Raw genomic sequence first — 19,980 nt, forward strand, 5'->3', positions numbered from 1 at the left:
AGAGATATGGAAGCGCCTCTTCAATACTGCCAAGGGAAGGTGAGGATAAAGGTTTCCCATCAGGCCTATGTTGATACTACAGTGTGAGGAGTTTGTTGAGGGGTGCCTCATCTGAATACTTCTGGTTGGAGGTAAAAATTCAGGCTTCCTGCCAGACCTTCACTGATACCTGTCTGACTAGAATGCTTGCTTATTCCTTTTTATGTGGCCTTCACTGACATGTGGAGCAAGATAAGGGTGATCTCATTACCTCTGGGCAGTGGTACAGTTCTGACTCTTAACTAGGCTTCATCTGACATCACTGAAGCATGGCGGAGTTGGGGTGTTTTGTTAACACAGCCTCACGGTAGAAGTCCAGATTCCCCATGTGATATCCACTGACACCTGCAGAGTAGGGTGAGATTTAACAACGCTTGATAGAGATGGACATCCCAACTCCTCACTCAGCCCTCTCTAACAACATACAAACAAGGGTGGGATTTAGAGGGATATCTTTCCAGATGGGTCAGGACGGAAGTCTAGGCTTCCCACACAACCTGCGATTTGGAGTAGGCATGGGCAGCAGTTTTTCCTGTGGTGTTTGTTTGGAGTTGAGTTATTAGTGTTTAAGCTACCCCTTCCCTGGTCCTTTAGAATAAAATGGAATCTTGTATAGGTTTAAATGTCTGTGCCCTTTAACATTTTCTGCTTGCTGACTTCTTTAGCTCCAAGTCTGAGATATATGGACATAAAGAAAACTAAGGAATATCACTGTGCTGTCCTTCCTTGGGTTCATTGTCTTCTGCCAATTTGTTTTCTCTCCATCCTTCCAAACCATGTATATATGTATACATAGTGTCCATAGTGTTTACAATGTTTAGGTGCACTGAGTGGGAGAAATAAGAAAAAATGTCTATTTCTAGCTTTCCAAACTGACAATGACTTAATTTAGTAATCAAAAGTAAAGTTGTTGAAGAAAACAACAAAAAACTTGAGCTACATAGGAATGGGATAAAAGGAAAGCCAAAAAAATGTCAAAGGTGGGGAGACAGAGATTAATTTGACTGAATATGGCAAAACTGCACTTTTACTATTATAACCATCATGTTCCCACAGTGTTATTTTCCAACCATGGCTACACTGTCCACAATTATGCAGACTTACCCCTAAGCAATCCTCCAGAATGCTTAGATGTGAATGCTCAAATCTTTGGGAAGAGACTGACTGAAGCAATAGTAGTGGCTCATTGAACCTCTCTCCAGGATTCTTGCTTAAATGTTGGGCAGATCCGGCACCACTGTGACTGCCTGCTTTCTTGGTTATATAATAAACAAGTATCATTTGTTTATTTTCACTTTTCCCTACCCATATGCAAACTTGACTTCTATCATTATGGTCTCAGGGAAAAGCAATGCAAAGCTTGATGCTGCCTGAAATTTCATTTAAGACAGAATTTTGTGGTTTTATCAGACTTGTGAGCCTTCACATTTTATTTTAACCCAGTTTATAACCTCAAAATTTCCCATCCCATGCAAACCAAGTTGTTTTTGGAAGAAGGGAGTTCTCCAGAAATCTAAAGTCCTCCTATCCTTCAGTTCTTCAATGTTTCATCATTAAAGTCACAATTGTCATATTTATCACAGAAAAGTCATAGCTGATTTTCACTTTGTTCTCTCTCAGGTTAGTCAGCTGGGGTGAGATTTAAAACCAAGATAAAATCACAACTGTGAAACCGGTGAAAAAATTATTTCAGGGAACTTAACACCCCACATATCACCTGGGATCGGTGTTGGAATTTACTCTGTATATTTAATCAGAAAATTATGGTTTGAATATATGTTCCTTTGTTCCAGTTTAAGGAGTGAGGCAGGCCCTAGAATGATTTGAGGTAGTTACAGTGGTGGGATTCAGCCAGTTCTCACCAGTTTGGCAGAACCAATACTTAATTTTTTGTTGAGTTTGGCGAACCAGTTGTTAAAATGGCACTTGTAATCAGGGTTCTCTCTAAGGTGAGTGTCTGGGCAGCCACCCAATGTGGAAATCACAAATTTACATTCCTTACTCTTTTTTAACATTCATCTGAGCAATAGAGTATTTTAAGTGCCTGTAGTAATGTTCATTCCACCATCCACAGGTGAAAAAAATTGCAAGTGAGGATACCAATCAAGAAGCAATATGGAAATAAATGTTTTATTGTTTTTTGTCAGGTATTATTTAATATTTTTTCATTAATATTTTAAATCTCTTTCTTATACCATAATCTAGTTTGTGTACCTCTTTTATTGTTCTTATTTAAGTATTAAATGAATGAAATAATAAACTACCTTTCAGTATATTGTTTTTTTATACTTAAAACAGTCATTAGAACAGAGAACTGGTTGTTGTTAAATTATATGAATCCCACCACTGGGGAGTTAGTGATTTTCTTAGATACTTGAGTCCTACATCATAAAATCTTATGAATACTTTCTGCAGAAGGTGGGGGATATGGAAAAGTTTTCTAAGTCAAGAACTGGACTTGAGAAGCCCATTGTACTAACTGCTTTCTAGAAGCAATGTGAGGGAAACTACACTCATTTTTTTTAACATATCAATACAGTTAGATATGTTCAGGGACACAGGAGCAACTTTATGAAGACATTTGTGGAGAATTACCAAACCTCTCCATGGTCTCTGTCTAATTCCAACATCTATCTCAATATGAGTCATGCTTTAAGGAGATGGGTAGGGTACCTCCATGAGATACTCACAGCTTGGGAGAAATTAACAATACTTGATTATTCACAACAATTATTTGTACTTCTGGAAATTTTAATACCTAGAGCAGTGACTAGCATAAAAAATTAGGTATTCAATAAATATTTGTGTATTGATCAATTTTCTCACTATCAAAAAAATAATTGATCAAGGCCTGGCCAGGTATCTCATTTGATTAGAACATTGTCCTGATACATCAAGGCTGTGGATTCAATCCTTGGTCAAGGCACACACTGGAATCAATCAATAAATGCTCTAGATAAATCATTTAAACAGGAAATCAATAAAGAAAGCCTTAAATGACACATTTGACCCAATGGACATAATTGATATTTACAGAGCCTTTCAGTCCAGAATACCATATTATGGAGTCTTCTCTAGTGTACATGAAATATTCTCAAGGATAGACTATATGTTGGCAAACAAAACTCACCTTAATAAATTTAAGATTAAAATCATAACAAACATGTTCTTTGAACAAAATGCTTTGAAATTAGATATCACCTGAAAAAATGAGCAGAAAAAACCACTAGTAAGTGGAGATAACAAACAACATGCTACTAAAACACAACTGTGTCAAAGAAGAAATAAAAGAGAGATCAAAAGATGCATAGAGTCAAATGAGAATGATAAAGCAACATACCAAAACTTTTGGGTTGCAGCAAAAGCAGTAATAAAAAAAAGTTGACATTTAGAAACAAAAGAAATTCCAAGCTAACAAACATTGCACCTTAAAGAATTAGAAAAAGAAAAAAAAGCAGCCCAACATCAACAACAACAAAAAGAAATAAAAAGTAAAGCAGCATTAAATCAAATAGGGAACAAAAAGGCTATACAAATATTAATGCAACAAAGAGTTGGCTCTTGGAAAAGAGTAATTAAATTTACAAACCTCAGCTGCAAAGTTCCTGCTAACACACTAAGGGGAAATGAAAAAAGACTCAAATGAACAAAATAAGAAATGAAAGAGAAAAACTTACCACAGACACCACAGGAATACAAAGGATCATTCTAGAAAACTGGGAAAGACTATATTCCACCAAATTCAATAACATAGAAAAAAATGGATAAGATCCTAAAAAGATATAACCTTCCTAGACTGAATCATGAAGAACTGGAATATCCGAATTGATCAACAGTGAAGAAATTGAAACAATCATCACAAACCTACCAAAAAGTAACAGTCTAGGGCCAAATGACTTCACTAGTGAATTCTACCAAACATTCAAGAACAATTCAAAATATTCCAAAAAATTTAAGAAGCAATAATTCTTAACATACTTTATGAGGTCAACATAACTCTGATACATAACTTGGCTAGGATAACACAAGCAATAACAAAAACTGTGGACCAGAATTCATATTCTCGGATGAATATGAATTGAAATCTCTTCAATAAGTAGTGCTGGGCAAATAGAAAGCTAAATTCAAAAGAATGAAATGATTACAGTTTGCTTCATGTACAAAAATTAACTCAAAATGAATCAAAGACCTAATAGTAAGACCTGGAACAATAAATTACTCAGAATAAAACATAGGTTCTACACTTATGGACCTTGATTGTCAAGAACATTTTAAGAATTTGACCTCAAAGGTGAGGGAAGTAAAGGCAAAAATGATTGAATGGGACCATATTAAACAAAAAGCTGCACAGCAGAAGAAACCGACAACAAAATAAAACCTGGCTCATAAGATTGTTGTAAGGACTAAATGAGAAAGCATTTGGAAGTTCCTGTAAAACAGAAGATGCCCGAAATATTAGTTTCCCTCCTTCTTTGACACCAGTGGGTAAGTAGTAAAAAAAAAAAAAAAAAAAATGCTTTAGCTACTTTTGTTTAGAAGGTAATTTTGGTTAAGTAATAGAAAGGATGCTTTACCTACTAGTTAGAAGTAATCATGATTGTGTCTACAAATCCACAAATGAATAAAATTTACAGTTTTATGTGAATTTTTAAAAATCATAAAGTCTTTACTAATTTAGTAGGATAATAGAAAATCTCACAGATATAAGTCCTGTTTTTTTATATCTCACACTTTGATACTGTTTCAAACACTTTCCCAGGTATTATTTAACTCAGTTGGGGGAGATTGCTTGAGTAGACTGCTGAAGACTTTTCTTTATTTCATATAGAGTTAACATTGATTGGAAATAAGTGCTTCAAAGTAGTATAGATGATATAGACTAAACTAAAATAGTATTCACTTACCATGGCATAAATTCAATTATAATTGTGTCTTATAATATAAGGTGTAATTAAGGAAAAATTGTTATGATTGCAGTTTATATAATTACTATAATAGAAGATATATATTATGATGTCTGAGTTAAGTATAATGATTTTATTTTTTGGCCTGGGTTTTTGTATTTTAATTCTCTTATAGTTTTTACTTCATATAAGTATTTTCCTGTTCCCCGCTTTTCAACCCCCTATGAACACTTTTTTATGCTATTTCCCCATAATTTTATTTCCTGTGAAAGAGCAAACAGCTAGCTCAACAAGGAAGCTAGAACTACAGTATCTGCCTTTTGCTTTTTTGTTTGTTTGTTTGTTTCTTTTGTATTTTTCTGAAGCTGGAAACGGGGAGAGACAGTCAGACAGACTCCCGCATGCGCCCTACCAGGATCCACCCGGCACGCCCACCAGGGGCGATGCTCTGCCCACCAGGGGGCGATGCTCTGCCCCTCTGGGGCGTCGCTCTGCCGGGACCAGAGCCACTCTAGCGCCTGGGGCAGAGGCCAAGGAGCCATCCCCAGCGCCCGGGCCATCTTTGCTCCAATGGAGCCTTAGCTGCGGGAGGGGAAGAGAGAGACAGAGAGGAAGGAGGGGGTGGGGGTGGAGAAGCAAATGGGCGCTTCTCCTATGTGCCCTGGCCGGGAATCAAACCCGGGTCCCCCGCACGCGAGGCCAACGCTCTACCGCTGAGCCAACCGGCCAGGGCCAGTATCTGCCTTTTGAGGGTGTGGGCAATACTAATAGGCACTTCCCTTGCAGCTCTGCTTTCACTTCAAAGTCACTTAATCTCTTCCTAAAAACCATTCTGTGTCAATATACCCAGATAATGTGAAGGCATACACATTGAAAATGCTAAAACCTTAACGGAGTTAGGAAAATAAAACAAGATAATTCTCTAATATATATAATTAATATTCAGAATGAATGTCCAAAAATTAAGTGGTATTTTGTAATCTTTAAGAAAAGAAGTGGATAATTTGAAAGCATTGGTACTGCATTTCTTTTTTTTTTTTTTGCATTTTCTTTTGCAATTTTCTGAAGCTAGAAACAGGGAGAGACAGTCAGACAGACTCCCGCATGCGCCCGACCAGGATCCACCCGGCACGCCCACCATGGGGCGACGCTCTGCCCACCAGGGGGCGATGCTATGCCCATCCTGGGTGTCGCCATGTTGCAACCAGAGCCACTCTAGCACCTGAGGCAGAGGCCACAGAGCCATCCCCAGCGCCCGGGCCATTTTTGCTCCAATGGAGCCTTGGCTGCGGGAGGGGAAGAGAGAGACAGAGAGGAAGGTGCGGCAGAGGGGTGGAGAAGCAAATGGGCGCTTCTCCTGTGTGCCCTGGCCAGGAATCGAACCCGGGTCCTCCGCATGCTAGGCCGACGCTCTACCGCTGAGTCAACCGGCCAGGGCGGTACTGCATTTCTAAGCTTCCTCAGATATTGTTTTTACTCTGACCGACTTTAAGTAGTCCATGTTGAAACTGCCAGCACATATAAAGATATGTGTTATAAATATTTTTAGTGGTATTGTGTGTGTGTGTGTGTGTGTGTGTGTGTGACAGACAGACAAAGAGGAAGGGAGAAAAATGAGAAGCATCAACTTATAGCTGCATCATTTTAGTTGTTCATTGATTGCTTAGTGCCTTGACCCCAAGGTCCAGCTGAATCAGTAACTCCTTGCTCAAGCCAGTGACCTTGGGGTCATGCCTATGATTCCATGCTCAACATGGTGACCCCATGCTCGAGCTGGTGAGCCTGAGCTCAAGCTGATGACTTGGGGTTCTAAATCTGGGTCTTTAGCATCCCAGTACAATGCATTATCCATTGAGCTACCAACGGTCAGGTTAGTGGCATCTTTTAAAAAGTCTTTTCTCATTTTTAACACAGTTTTCAACCAAACTTTAAATACCAGAAACACAGCATAAAAATGTCTTTCCTGAAAATTTGATCATATCACAGTAAATATGTTCTCTCTTTCAAAAATCATTTGACAGAGCCCAATTCACTGGGTTCTGGTCCACTTTAATGTACTGTATTAGCACAGCCTTGGTTTTAGAGGTTTTTGGTAACCACAAAGTAATGTCTCTTAAGAAGCTCTTTTATTTGTTTTTTGGTAATCTGTTTCCCTACTAAGTAAAACCTTAAAATGCCATTGACTAAAGGATTTTTGCTTTAAGATTTAAAATTTATTTGAAAAATATTATTTGATTCATATTCAAACCTAGAAAAATAAATTATAAGGTCAGACCTTATTCTGTTATTTATTGGTAATTATACATCAAATTAATTCAGGCTTTAGTTAGATTTTAATGTAAAATTTTGAGGGGTAGAACTATAAACAGCATGTTGGTTTAATTACTTTGGAAACAAAACCACCTGAGTAATGCCAGAACCCAAAGGGTACATAGAAATGATCAAAAAATATTTTAAAGAAGTAGATTTAAAAATCATTTGTAGTTACTCCCTCATAACATAAAAAGCTAGACAGTAAATTATAAACCATATCAAATCATGTTAAGGCAGATGATTAATCTGCTTACAGTTTTAACTATTCTTGGGCAAGTAATCTTGTTGAAGTTTGAGATCTTTCTACCAGCTATTTGGTGAACTGGTCCAGAAAGGGGCAGTCTGGGAATTGGCAGGTGAGAGTTGAATCCTGCATGTCTTGTCACTGCTGGTTCTGCTGGCCTTCTGTGACTGAAGCAGACACAGAACCCTGGACCTTGTTGACATCACTGATGCTCACAACTCTCCATCAATTGACTCCTTCCACAGAGTCACCCTATCATCTCCTCCCCAGACTGCCAGGACTTTAGCTGTGGTGCCACGTGCCACACAACATCAATGAACCAGCTCACGTGCCACACAACATCAATGAAACATGTGCAATAGTTTGCAGGGCCACTTATTGCTTGAGGCGTCATCACAGTTACAAATGACCACACAACCATTGTGGGAACAGTTGATGATGGTGCAAGAGGTAGACCAATAGTAGGGACTCTGGCCACTTCTTAAACACAGTCACGGTGGGCTTTTAACTTCTGCTCCTCCTTCCAGTAACCATCTCCTCCCCTTCCACAGCTTGATGAAGTTGTCATAGCTGCATAAGGCAAATTTCTTCATGTAGTTAGGCTTCTGCCCTGATGACTGGTCTAGGAGGCTTCCAGGAACAAAAACAGGGGCCCAGCTGATGGCATTGTAGCCAAGAGGGTGAATTGTTGATCTTTCTTTCTCACTGGCCTTCCCAGATATAGGTCAGCAAGGAAATGGCTCCATCTGAGCTCCCACAGGCCAGGATTAGGTTGTAGTCATGATGGAGGTCCCAGCATTCACAGTTACTGAGGTATGATGTCCTGTGTGTTCATGTGTCTTCTCCCAGATGCCAGATAATGGCTTTCTGGTCATAGGAGCAGGATACCAGGGTATTTCCATACATGGCGTGCCTTCAGGCCACTTGCCACACAGGTTCCTCATGACCCCAAAGGTCTTCAATGTGCTTTGGATACAATTCAGATATATGGTTAACAAATATTTTCTCCCATTCTGTGAATTCTCTTTAGTTTTCTTGATGATACAATTTGCAACATGAAAGTTTTTTAATTTGTGAAGTTCAGTTTATCTACTATTCTTTTATTTCCTGTGCGTTGGTGTCATATCTCTGAAGACTTTGCTTAATCTGAGGTCATTAAGATTTACTCCTATGTTTTTACTAATAGTTTTATAGTTTTAGCTCTTACATTTAGATTCATGATCATTTCGAGTTCATTTTCATGTATGGCAGAATAAAATGTTTCAACTTCATTTTTTACATGTAGATATCCAACTTTTCCAGAAGCATTTGTTGAAAAGACATTTCTTTCTTCATTAAATGGTATCATAACTCTTGGGGGAGAGGCAGACAGACAGACTCCCGCATGTGCCTGACCGGGATCCATCTGGTATGCCCACCAGGGGGCAATGCTCAACCCCTCTGGGGCATTGCTCTACTGCAACCAGAGCCATTCTAGTGCCTGAGGCAGAGGCCATGGAACCATCCTCAGCGCCCGGGCCAACTTTGCTCCAATAGAGCCTTGGCTGTGGGAGGGAAGTGAGAGATAGAAAGGAGAGGGGGAAGGGTGGAGAAGCAGATGGGCGCCCCTCCTGTGTGCCCTGGCTGGGAACCCGGGACTTCCACACGCCGGGTCGACACTCTTCCACAGAGACAACCGGCCAGGGCTTACCTGTGTATTTTTAGTTGATGTTCTTGCCCATTAATCCCCTTAGCACAGATTATTTTAACATTAATGTTTAAACAATATTTAACACAGCTGTATTCTAACCCTTTATAATAAATTCATTCTGTTAGCCTCCAATTTTTGTAATGAGTATGGTTTGAGTAGAAAGTATAATCTGCATGTTCAGATAAAATTAAAAAGGTCAATTTTCATAGGTGACTGCTATGATTTGTATTTTAACTATAGTCTTTCTCTAAAAACCTGTCACTACAGTCACTAGTCATGTGTCTATCATAATTGCAAGACTAAAATTTTTCCTTAATAAACCTTTCCTTTGTAAAGTTGGCAAACTGTAACCTACTAAATGGTAAACAATTTCAAGCACATTGTTCAATATCAACATGAGCTAGAGTTTCTTTAGCAGTAAAAACACTAGCTCCTTGTCACTAACCATGTCAGAACCTTTTAGCCAGACATCCCAGAAGCATCTCCTTAAACTTTTGAAGATGTTTTATAAATATCTATTTGTGGCTTCAGTTTATACATGGGGAGCCATATGTGGCTTTGGAGGTGCTTGATAGCTTTGTGCAAGCTTTTTCCTTCTAGTTACAACTTAATACATTGAATTAGTAATTAGAAAATGTTAAAGAATAACCTCGAGGTGAATAACTTTTATTGTACAACAAGAAAGGACAAATCTTCTACAATTTTTTTTAATTTTTTCTGTGCATTACTAGTATATGAATACCAGGGTCAAAATGATTTTAAAAGGAAATAAACAACAGGAAAAATATGTGACTAATGGATTAGAGGGTTTATTAGAAAGGAAACTGACAACTGACAGAAATGGCAGTAGAAAAGTAATGAATATTGAACTCCAGCCAGGCGTGTGGAAGTCCCGGGTTTGATTCCTGGTCAGGGCACACAGGAGAAGCAACCACCTGCTTCTCCATCCCTTCTCTTCCTCTCTCTCTCTCTTTCTCTCTCTCTCTTTCTCTTCTCCTCCCTCAGCCATGGCTCGAGTGGTTTGAACAAATTGGCCCCAGGTGCTGAGGATGGCACTATGGCCTTGCCTCAGGCATTGGAATAGCTGGGTTGCTGAGCAGCCCCAGATGGACAGAGCATCACCTGGTATGGGGTTGAGGTGCATGTGAGAGTCTGTCTCTCTGCCTCCCCTACTCTCAATAATAATAATAAAAAAAAATTCAAAAGATGCTCATTTTTGGTAACATTTTATAGTTTATGCAGATTGACTCTCACTTCACTAAAATCTACTGAGCAATTCTTTTTATATTTCCACACCAGTTCTAGAAGAATGTTACGTATACCAGATAGTTGACAGTTGTGGAATCCTAGGCTCATTTCCTGGTGTTAGCAAAGTGACCTATGGATCTATCAGCTACTCCTTTGCTTTTCTTGGACATCAGCTAGGCTCGGTCATACTCTCCCCTACAAATAACTATTAAAATTATGTGGTTTTGATAAGATTCTTTCAATGCTCTACAAATATATATAATGGGTCTATTTACTATGAACCAGGTGCTATTCTGGATGTTAGGAATACTCAGTGAACACAATAGATGAAGGTGTGATTCTTGTGCAGATTGTATTTTATTAGGTGAAGAGAGAGACAACACCCAACACATATAATAAATGAATAATAGAGAACATTACAAATTGCTAAGTGTTATGGAATAAAAATTATGCAAGGATAAGAGTGTGGAGGTGATGGTCAGAGTAAGGGTCTTTCAAAGAGCAAAATATGGCAAAGTCGTGAAGAAGGTGAGTGGGAGAGCCATCTGGATATCTGAGGGAGATGTATTACAGACAGAGAGAAACACAAACTTGAAGTAGAGAACAGTGAATTCCAAGTTTCAAAACTAGAAAGAAAATCAATGATTTAAAAAACAGCTAGTGTCATGACTGGCTGGATCACAAAGGGAAAATTGAGAATGCTGACAGAAGGCAGATTATTAAATACTGTTTATGCTGTGTTAGGTATTTAGGTTTTATTCTGTGAGGTTCAGCCCATTTTTCATACAAGGAGGAGTTAGTCCATAAGTACTGGTCCCTTATAGCTGGTAAAGAACTTTGGACATGGAGATGTTCAAAAAATGAAAACATGCTTAGTTAGAAAAGCTTCTAATAGTGTAGTGGTGCAGTAACTGTAAGAAATATAGACTTTTTTATTGATTTTAATTTATTGTATTTACATAGATTCAAGTATCCCCTAAACAACCTCCTTGTCCCCTCCCCCTTCCCTCCAGGATTTGTTTGCCTGCTCTCTATCACACTGTGTTATGTATCATATATATAATTTCACCAATCTCTTTCCCTTCTCTGATCCCATCTTCTCATCCTCTTTCCCTCTGTCCACTTTCCCTCTGGTCCTTTTGATCCTGCCTTTGCTTCTATTCCATTCCTGTGTTAACACTGTTCATTGGTTTCCTCAAATGAGTGAGGTCATATGATATTTTTCTTTCTCTGTCTGGCTTATTGCTCTTAACATAATAGTTTCCATATCCATCCATGTTGTCGCAAAAGGTAAGATTTCCTTCTTCCTCACGGCCACATTGTATTCCATTGTGTATATGTACCGCTGCTTTTTGAACCACTCGTCCACTGATAGACATTTGGGCTGTTTCAAGATCTTGGCTATTGTAAACAATGCTGCAATAAACATGGGGGTGCATTTCTTCTTTTGAATCAGTGATTTGGAATTCATAGGACATATTCCTAAAAGTTGGATAGCTGGGTCAAAGGGCAGTTTCATTTTTAATTTTTTGAGGAATGTCCATACTATTTTCCACAGAGGCTGCACCAGTCTGCATTCCCACCAGTGTGCAGGAGGGAATGTGCATTCTCCACATCCTCACCAGCACTTATTTTGTGTTGTTTTTTGATGAGCACCATTCTGACTGGTGTGAAGTGATATCTCATTGTGGTTTTAATTTGCATTTCTTTAATTAGTGGTGTTGAGCATTTTTTCATATGCCTATTGGCCATCTGTATGTCCTCTGGATAAATGTCCATTCATTTCTTTTGCCCATTTTTTCATTGGATTGTTTATCTTCCTGGTGTTGAGTTTTACAAGTTCTTTATAAATTTTGGTTATTAACTTCTTATCAGATGTATAGTCCCATTAGTTCATCTTGTCCTTTATTTCAGTGGTCCCCAACCCCAGGGTTGTGGACTGGTACCGGTCCGTGGGGCATTTGGTACCAGTCCACAGAGAAAGAATAAATAACTTACATTATTTCCATTTTATTTATATTTAAGTCTGAACGATGTTTTATTTTTTAAAAATGACCAGATTCCCTCTGTTACATCTCTCTAAACTCACTCTTGATGCTTATCTCATAAGTTCGACAATTATATTTAAAAATATGGTACTACAGTTTTTACGCCTGTCACATAATTTTATTTTGTGCATTTATTTGTCCCACCCTAAAGGCCGGTCCGTGAAAATATTTTCTGACATTAAACCAGTCTGTGGCCCAAAAAATGTTGGGGACCTCTGCTTTATTTTACTTGCCCATGGAAATAAATCAGCAAAAATATTGCGACGAGAGATATCAGAGAGTTTACTGCCTATGTTTTCTTCCAAGATGTTTATGATTTCATGACTAACATTTAAGTCTTTTATCCATTCTGAGTTTACTTTTGTGAATGGTGTAATTTGGTGATCCAGTTTCATTTATTTGTAAGTACCTATCCAATTTTCCCAACACCATTTGTTAAAGAGACTGTCTTTACTCCATTGTATGCTCTTACCTCCTTTGTCAAATATCAATTGTCCATATAGGTGTGGGTTTATTTCTGGGTTCTCTGTTCTGTTCCATTGATCTGTATGTTTGTTCTTATTCCAGTACCAAGCTGTTTTGAGTAGAATGACCTTGTAGTATAACTTGATATCAGGAAGTGTGATACTACTCACTTTATTCTTCTTTTTCAGGATTGCTAAAGATATTCATGGGTTTTTTGTTTGTTTGTTTGTTTGTTTTTGGTTCCATATAAATTTTTGGTATATATGTTCTATATCTTTGGAGTATGTCATTGGTATTTTAATAGGAACTGCATTGAATTTATAGACTGCTTTGTGTGATATAGGCATTTTAATGATGTTTATTCTTCCTATCAATAGACACGGTATATGCTTCCATTTGTTTGTATCTTCCTTGATTTCCTTTAACAATGTTTTATAATTTTCCGAATACAAGTGGTTAACCTCTTTGGTTAAATTTACTCTTAGGTACTTTATTATTTCCTTTGTTGCAATAATGAAGGGGATAGTATTTCTTAATTTCTCTTTCAGACAGTTATTGTTGGTGTATGAAAATGCCACTGATTTCTGAATATTGATTTTTTATAACCTGCCACCTTGCTGAATTCATTTATCAGGTCCAGTAGTTTTTTGACTGAGACCTTAGGGTTTTCTATGTACAGTATCATATCAGCAAATAATGATAATTTTACTTTTTCTTTTCCAATTTGGATGCCTTTTATTCCTTCTTCTTGTCTGGTTGCTATGACTAGGACTTCCATAACTATGTTAAATAAGAGTGGTGAAAGGGGACACCCCTGCCTTGTTATTGATCTTAAGGGGATTCCTTTTAATTTTTGCCCATTGATTATTATGATGGCTTTGAGTTTGTCATCGATGGCCTTTATCATGTTGAGGTACGATCCCTGTATCCCCACTTTGCTAAGAGTTTTTATCATAAATGGGTGCTGGATTTTATCAAATGCTTCTTCTGCATCTACTGATATTATTATGTGATTTTTTTATCCTTTCTTTTATTTATGTGTTGAATCACATTGATTGATTTGCGGATATTGTATCAGCCTTGTCTCCCTAGAATAAATCCCACCTGATCATTATGTATGACTTTTTAAATGTATTGCTGGATCTAGTTTGCTAATATTTTGTTGAGAATTTTAGCATCTAAGTTTATCAGGGATATTGGTCTATAGTTTTCTTTCTTTGTAGTGTTTTTGCCTGGTTTTGGAATCTGTATTATGTTTGCCTCATAAAAGGAGTTTGGAAGATTTTCCTCTTCTTGAATTTTTTGAAATAGCTTGAGAAGGAAAGGAGTTAGTTTTTTTTTTTAATATTTGGTAAAATTCACCAGTGAAGCCATTTGGCCCAGGACTTTTATTTTTTGGGAGATTTTTTTTTTAAAGGTATGAATTCTTTTTTTAAAATTTTTTTTAAATTTATTTATTCATTTTTAGAGAGGAGAGACAGGGAGAGAGAGAGAGACAGAGAGGGAGAGAGAGAAGAGAGAGAGAAGGGGGGAGGAGCTGGAAGCATCAACTCCCATATGTGCCTTGACCAGGCAAGTCCAGGGTTTTGAACCAGTGACCTCAGTATTTCCAGGTCGACACTTTATTCACTGCGCCACCACAGGTCAGACTGAGAGGTTTTTGATAACTGTTTCAATCTCATTTGATGAAATCAATCTGTTTAGGTTTTCTGATTCTTCTATATTGATTTTTGAAACATTATACGTTTTGAGGAATTTATTCATTTAGCCTAGGTTGTCTAATTTTGTGGCATACAGTTCTTTGTGGTATTTTCTTACAATCCTTTGTATTTCTGCTGTGTCAGTTGTTACTTCTCCTCTCTCATTTCTAATTTTATTTACTTTAGTCCTCTTTCTTTTTTTCTTGGTGAGTCTGGTTAAAGGTTCATAAATTTTGTTTACCTTTTTAAAAACCAGCCCTTGGTTTCATTGATCCTCTGTATTGCTTTTTTTAGCCTCTATGGCATCTATATCCTCTCTGATATTTATTATTTCCTACCTCTACTTCCTCTGGGTTTTACTTGCTGCTCTTTTTCTAGTCTTTTTAGATGCAGGGTTAAATTGTTATTTGACCTTTTTATAGCTTCTTAACGTATGCCTGTATTGCTATGAACTTCCCTCTTAGGACTGCTTTTCTGTGTCCCATAAATTTTGAGTTGTTCTATGTTAGTTTTCATATGTTTCAAGGAAATTTTTTTATTTCTTTCTTGACCTCATTGTTAACCCATTCATTATTTAATAACATGCCGTTTAGTTTCCAAGTGTTTGAGTGTTCTTCTGTTTTTCTATTATAGTTGATTTCTAGCTTCATGCTATTGTGATTCACGAAGATTCTTGATATGATTTGAATCTCCTTACATTTGTTGAGATTCGTTTTGTGTCCTAACATGTGGTTTATCCTAGAGAATGTACCATGAGCACTTGAAAAGAATGTATATTCTGCTGCTTTAAGATGAAAGATTCTGAGATACCTATTATATCCAGTTGATCTAGTGTGTCCTTTAAGTCTGCTGTTTCTTTGTTAGTTTTTTCTTGCAGATCTATCCAGTGATGTTAGTGGGGTATTGAAATCTCCTACTATTATATTATTGCTGTTGATCTCACCCTTTATGCCCATCATAATCTGCTTTATGTATGTAGGTGCTCTTATATTAGGTGTATATATATTTATAATGATTATATCTTCCTGTTGGATTGCTCCCTTTATCATTATGTAGTGACCATCTTTATCCCTATTATAACCTTTGTTTTAAAGTCTATTTTGTCTGATATAAGTATTGCTACCCAGATTTTTTTTTCATTTCCGTTTGCATGAAATATTTTTTTCCATCCCTTTACTTTCAGTCTGTGTGTATCTTTTGTTTTGAGGTGTGTCTCTATTAGACAGCATATGTATGGGTCCTGTTTTCTTATCCATGCAGCTACTCTATATCTTTTTTTTTTCCTTTTTTTTTTTTGTATTCTTCTGAAGCCAGAAATGGGGAGGCAGTCAGTCAGACTCCCGCATGCGCCCAACCAGGATCCACCAGGCACGCCCACCAGGGGGCGACGCTCTGCCCACCCGGGGCGTCGCTCTGTTGCGACCAGAGCCACTCCAGTGCCTGAGCAGAGGCCACGGAGCCATCCCCAGTGCCCGGGCCATTTTGCTCCAATGGAGCTTCAGCTGCGGGAGGGGAAGAGAGAGACAGAGAGAAAGGAGAGGGGGAGGGGTGGTGAAGCAGATGGGTGCCTCTCCTGTGTGCCCTGGCTGGGAATCAAACCCGGGACTTCCGCACACCAGGCTGACGCTCACTACTCTATATCTTTTGATTGGAGCATTTAATCCATTTACATTTAAGGTTATTATTGATATGTAGTTGTTTATTGCCATTTTATTCTTTAAATCTACATTCCTCTTTTACTAGATTTCTTTTCTTCCTTCATTCTGTTTAAAGCAGGCCATTTAACATTTCTTGTAGCATTGGTTTGGTTGTAATGAAACCAAACCAATTTGTCTGGGAAGCTTTTTATTTCTTCTTTAATTTTAAATGATAGCCTTGCTGGATAGAGAAGTTTTGGTTTTAGGCTCTCATTTTGCATTACTTTGAATATTTCTTGCCATTCCCTTCTGGCCTCTAGTGTTTCTGTTGAGAAGTCAGATGTCATCCTTATGGGGGCTTCTCTGTATATAATAGACTGCTTTCTTCTTACAGCTTTTAGTATTCTTTCTTTATTTCTTAATTTTTGTATTTTAATTATGATGTATATTGATGTTGCCTTTTTGGATTCATCCTTAATGGAACTCTCTGTGCTTCTTGAACTTGTGTGACTTTTTCCTTCATCAATTTAAGGAAGTTTTTAGCTATGATTTCTTCAATCAGATTTTCTATCCCTTGTTCTTTCTCTTCTCCTTCAGGAACTCCTATGATGAGGATGTTATTTCTCTTCATGTGGTCACAGAGCTCTCCTAGAGTTTCCTCAGACTTTTTGAGTCTCTTTTTTTAATTTTTTTTTTTTGCTGCTCTGCTTCCGTGCTTTTGTTTATCTTGTCCTCTAACTCACTGATTTGATCCTCAGCTTCATCCATCTTGCTTTTAATTCCTTCCAGTGTAGTCCTCATTTCTGATATTGTATTTGTCATTTCTGATTGATTCTATTTATTATTTTAATTTCCTTTTTTATACTTGCTATCTCTTTATTTAGGTGCTTGTTATGTCCAAGAATTGTTGCTCTAAGATTTTTGAGCATCCTAACAATCATTATTTTAAACTCTGCATCCAGTAATTTGATTATTTCCAACTCATTCAAATCTTTTTCTGGGGATTTCTCTTGATTTATTTTGGCTGTACTTCTATGCCTTCCCATTTTGTCTGTGTATAAGAAGGTTGTGGCCACAGGAGTCTGATGGGTGTGGCCTCTGTGTTCCCTAGGTATGGTCTGTCTGCAAGTGTGCCACCATTTCTGCTGCCACCTCAGTTCTTCAGGCATGGTATTGTTGGCACTGGCCAGCTGCAGTGTTCACTGCAGTTCCTGCCACCTCTGTGGGTGGAACTGTGTTCGCATACCTGGGCTGAAAGCCTTGGCTGGCCAGGCCTCTGCACCTCCCCTGAGGGTGGGTCTGTGCTCATGTGCCTGGGTTGCATGCCCTGGCCTGCCCAGGCCTTTATTCTGCTACATGGGTAGGACTGCTCAAGTATTTGGGCTGCAAGTTCTGGCCAGCCTCCTGCCTCCACCCCATCCCCACAGCAAGGACTGCACTCCTGCCTCTGGGCTACAAGCCTTGGCTGACCTCAGTCTTCCTCCCACCCCCACAGGCTGGACTGTGCTTCCGCACCGGAGTTGCAAGCCTCAGCCCCACGGGTGGGGCTGTGCTCCTGCACCCAGCCATAGGTCTTAACCATTCCCCAACTTTCACCTTGACCCTGCGGGTGGGACTGCAGGCGGGACTAATCTTGCTCGCTTGGTTTGCAGCCATGGTTGAACCGTTTTTGTGCACCCCATCTGCCACCATGGCCACCCTCAGCCTTTGCCCCCGCTGGACAGGACTGCACTCAGGCTGGTCTAAGTCATGGCCATCCCCGGCCTCCAGCCTTGTGGGCAGGACTGTGCTTGCACTGCAGTCAATCCTTGGCTTCTGCCCTCGCCAATGGGACTGCGTTTCCTTGTACTACCACTGCTCACCCTCCGGCAAGCACTCTGCAGTGTGGGGGTGGCAATACAGCTCAGACCTTAGCACTCAATACTGTATTTCTGATGGCTTCCTGCTTCTAAGCGACTCCACTCTGAGTGCAGCAGGAGAGCTTCTGTTTGGCTGGTGACCTGCTTCCCTTTGCTGGTATTGCTGGTTCCAGGAAAAATATTCACTTTAGATTTGGGGAGTGACTCATCCCAGGGTTAGGGTAGCTGTCCCTCAAAGTGTTTCTTATTGTGTCTCATTGATTACATTCTCTTCCTGCTACTTCAGTCCTCTCAGCTGTCCCCATTCCCTGGAGACCTGGGTGAGTGCTCGTGAAAGAGGTTTTCTGTGTGGACCCTTAAGACAAATCTAGGGTCTGAGAAATCTGTCTCTTTCTCACAAACAGTATCCTGGCTTGTTTTAATAGCTAAATACTGTCCATGCGCCTCTTCTAGGCTCTGGGACTGCAGGCTGGGGATTTGTTCCTGGGGCTCTCTGCTAAACTTGCTTCCTGTCACGCAAGTCCCTCCAGCTTCTGTTTGCTCCAGTGAGCTGGGCAGCCATCTCTGCATTTCCGCTTCCTACCAATCTCAGTGTGGCTTCTTCAGTGATCATTGGTTAAAGAGTCCTCTTAGTTTAGTCCAAACCTGATTTTTCCAGATTACTGTTCTTAAAATTAAGTTGTAATCAGCTTTGGTTCTGGGAGGTGGAAGTTGGTACGTCCGCCTACTCCATCGCCATCTTGCCACCTATAAATTCTTACGTGTACAAAAATAAAAATATTGATGTTAAGCTTAACCAGAGTTATCTTTTTTTTTTCATTAATTTTACTAGGGTGACATCAATAAATCAGGGTACATATGTTCAAAGAAAACATGTCCAGGTTATCTTGTTGATCAATTATGTTGCATACCAATCACCAAAGTCAGATTGTCCTCCATCACCTTCTATCTAGTTTTCTTTGTCCTCCTCCCCCCCTTCCCCTCTCCCTCCCCTGCCATAACCACCACACTCTTGTCAATGTCTCTTAGTCTCATTTTTATGTCTCACCTACGTATGAAAAATGCAGTTCTTGTTTTTTCTGATTTACTTATTTCACTCTGTATAATGTTATTAATATCCCAACATTTTGCTATAAATGATCCGATGTCATCATTTCTTATGGCTGAGTAGTATTCCATAGTGTATATGTGCCACATCTTCTTTATCCAGTCATCTCTTGAAGGACTTTTTGGTTGTTTCCATGTCTTGGCCACTGTGAACAGTGCTGCAATGAACATGGGGCTGCATGTGTCTTAGGTATCAATGTTTCTGAGTTTTGGGAGTATATACCCAGTAGAGGGATTGCTGGGTCATAAGGTAGTTCTATTTTCAGTTTTTTGAGGAACCATCATACTTTCTTCCATAATAGTTCTCACCAACAGTGAATGAGGATTTCTTTTTCTCCACACTCTCTCCAACATTTCCTATTACTTGACTTATTAATAACAGCTAATCTAACAGGTGTGAGGTGGCATCTCATTGCAGTTTTGATTTGCATTTCTCTAATAACTAATGAAGATAAGCATCTTTTCATATATCTGTTGGCCATTTGTATTTCTTCCTGGTAGAAATGTCTGTTCATGTCCTCTTCCCATTTTTTTATTGAATTGTTTGTTTGTTTGTTATTGAGTTTTATGAGTTCTTGTATATTTTGGAAATTAGGCCCTGATCTGTGCTGTTGTTGAAAATATCATTTCCCATTTAGTAGGCTGTCTGTTTATTTTGTTGTCAGTTGCTCTTGCTGAGCAAAAACTTCTTAGTCTGATGTAGTCCCATTCATTTATTTTTGCCTT

General features: G+C 38.8%; 1 non-coding gene and 1 pseudogene across 1 annotated transcript; both read right to left on the reverse strand.

Moving 5' to 3' along the window:
• Positions 1–5,600: 5,600 nt before the first annotated feature.
• TRNAA-CGC (transfer RNA alanine (anticodon CGC)) lies at positions 5,601–5,676 on the reverse strand. The gene has a single exon. It is a non-coding gene; the product is annotated as a tRNA-Ala (tRNA).
• Positions 5,677–7,638: 1,962 nt separating this feature from the next.
• On the reverse strand, positions 7,639–17,980 carry LOC136322415 (protein SEC13 homolog pseudogene; annotated as a pseudogene).
• Positions 17,981–19,980: the final 2,000 nt, after the last annotated feature.

The sequence above is a fragment of the Saccopteryx bilineata genome, chromosome 2 (assembly GCF_036850765.1).
Source record: "Saccopteryx bilineata isolate mSacBil1 chromosome 2, mSacBil1_pri_phased_curated, whole genome shotgun sequence".
Taxonomy (NCBI): domain Eukaryota; kingdom Metazoa; phylum Chordata; class Mammalia; order Chiroptera; family Emballonuridae; genus Saccopteryx; species Saccopteryx bilineata.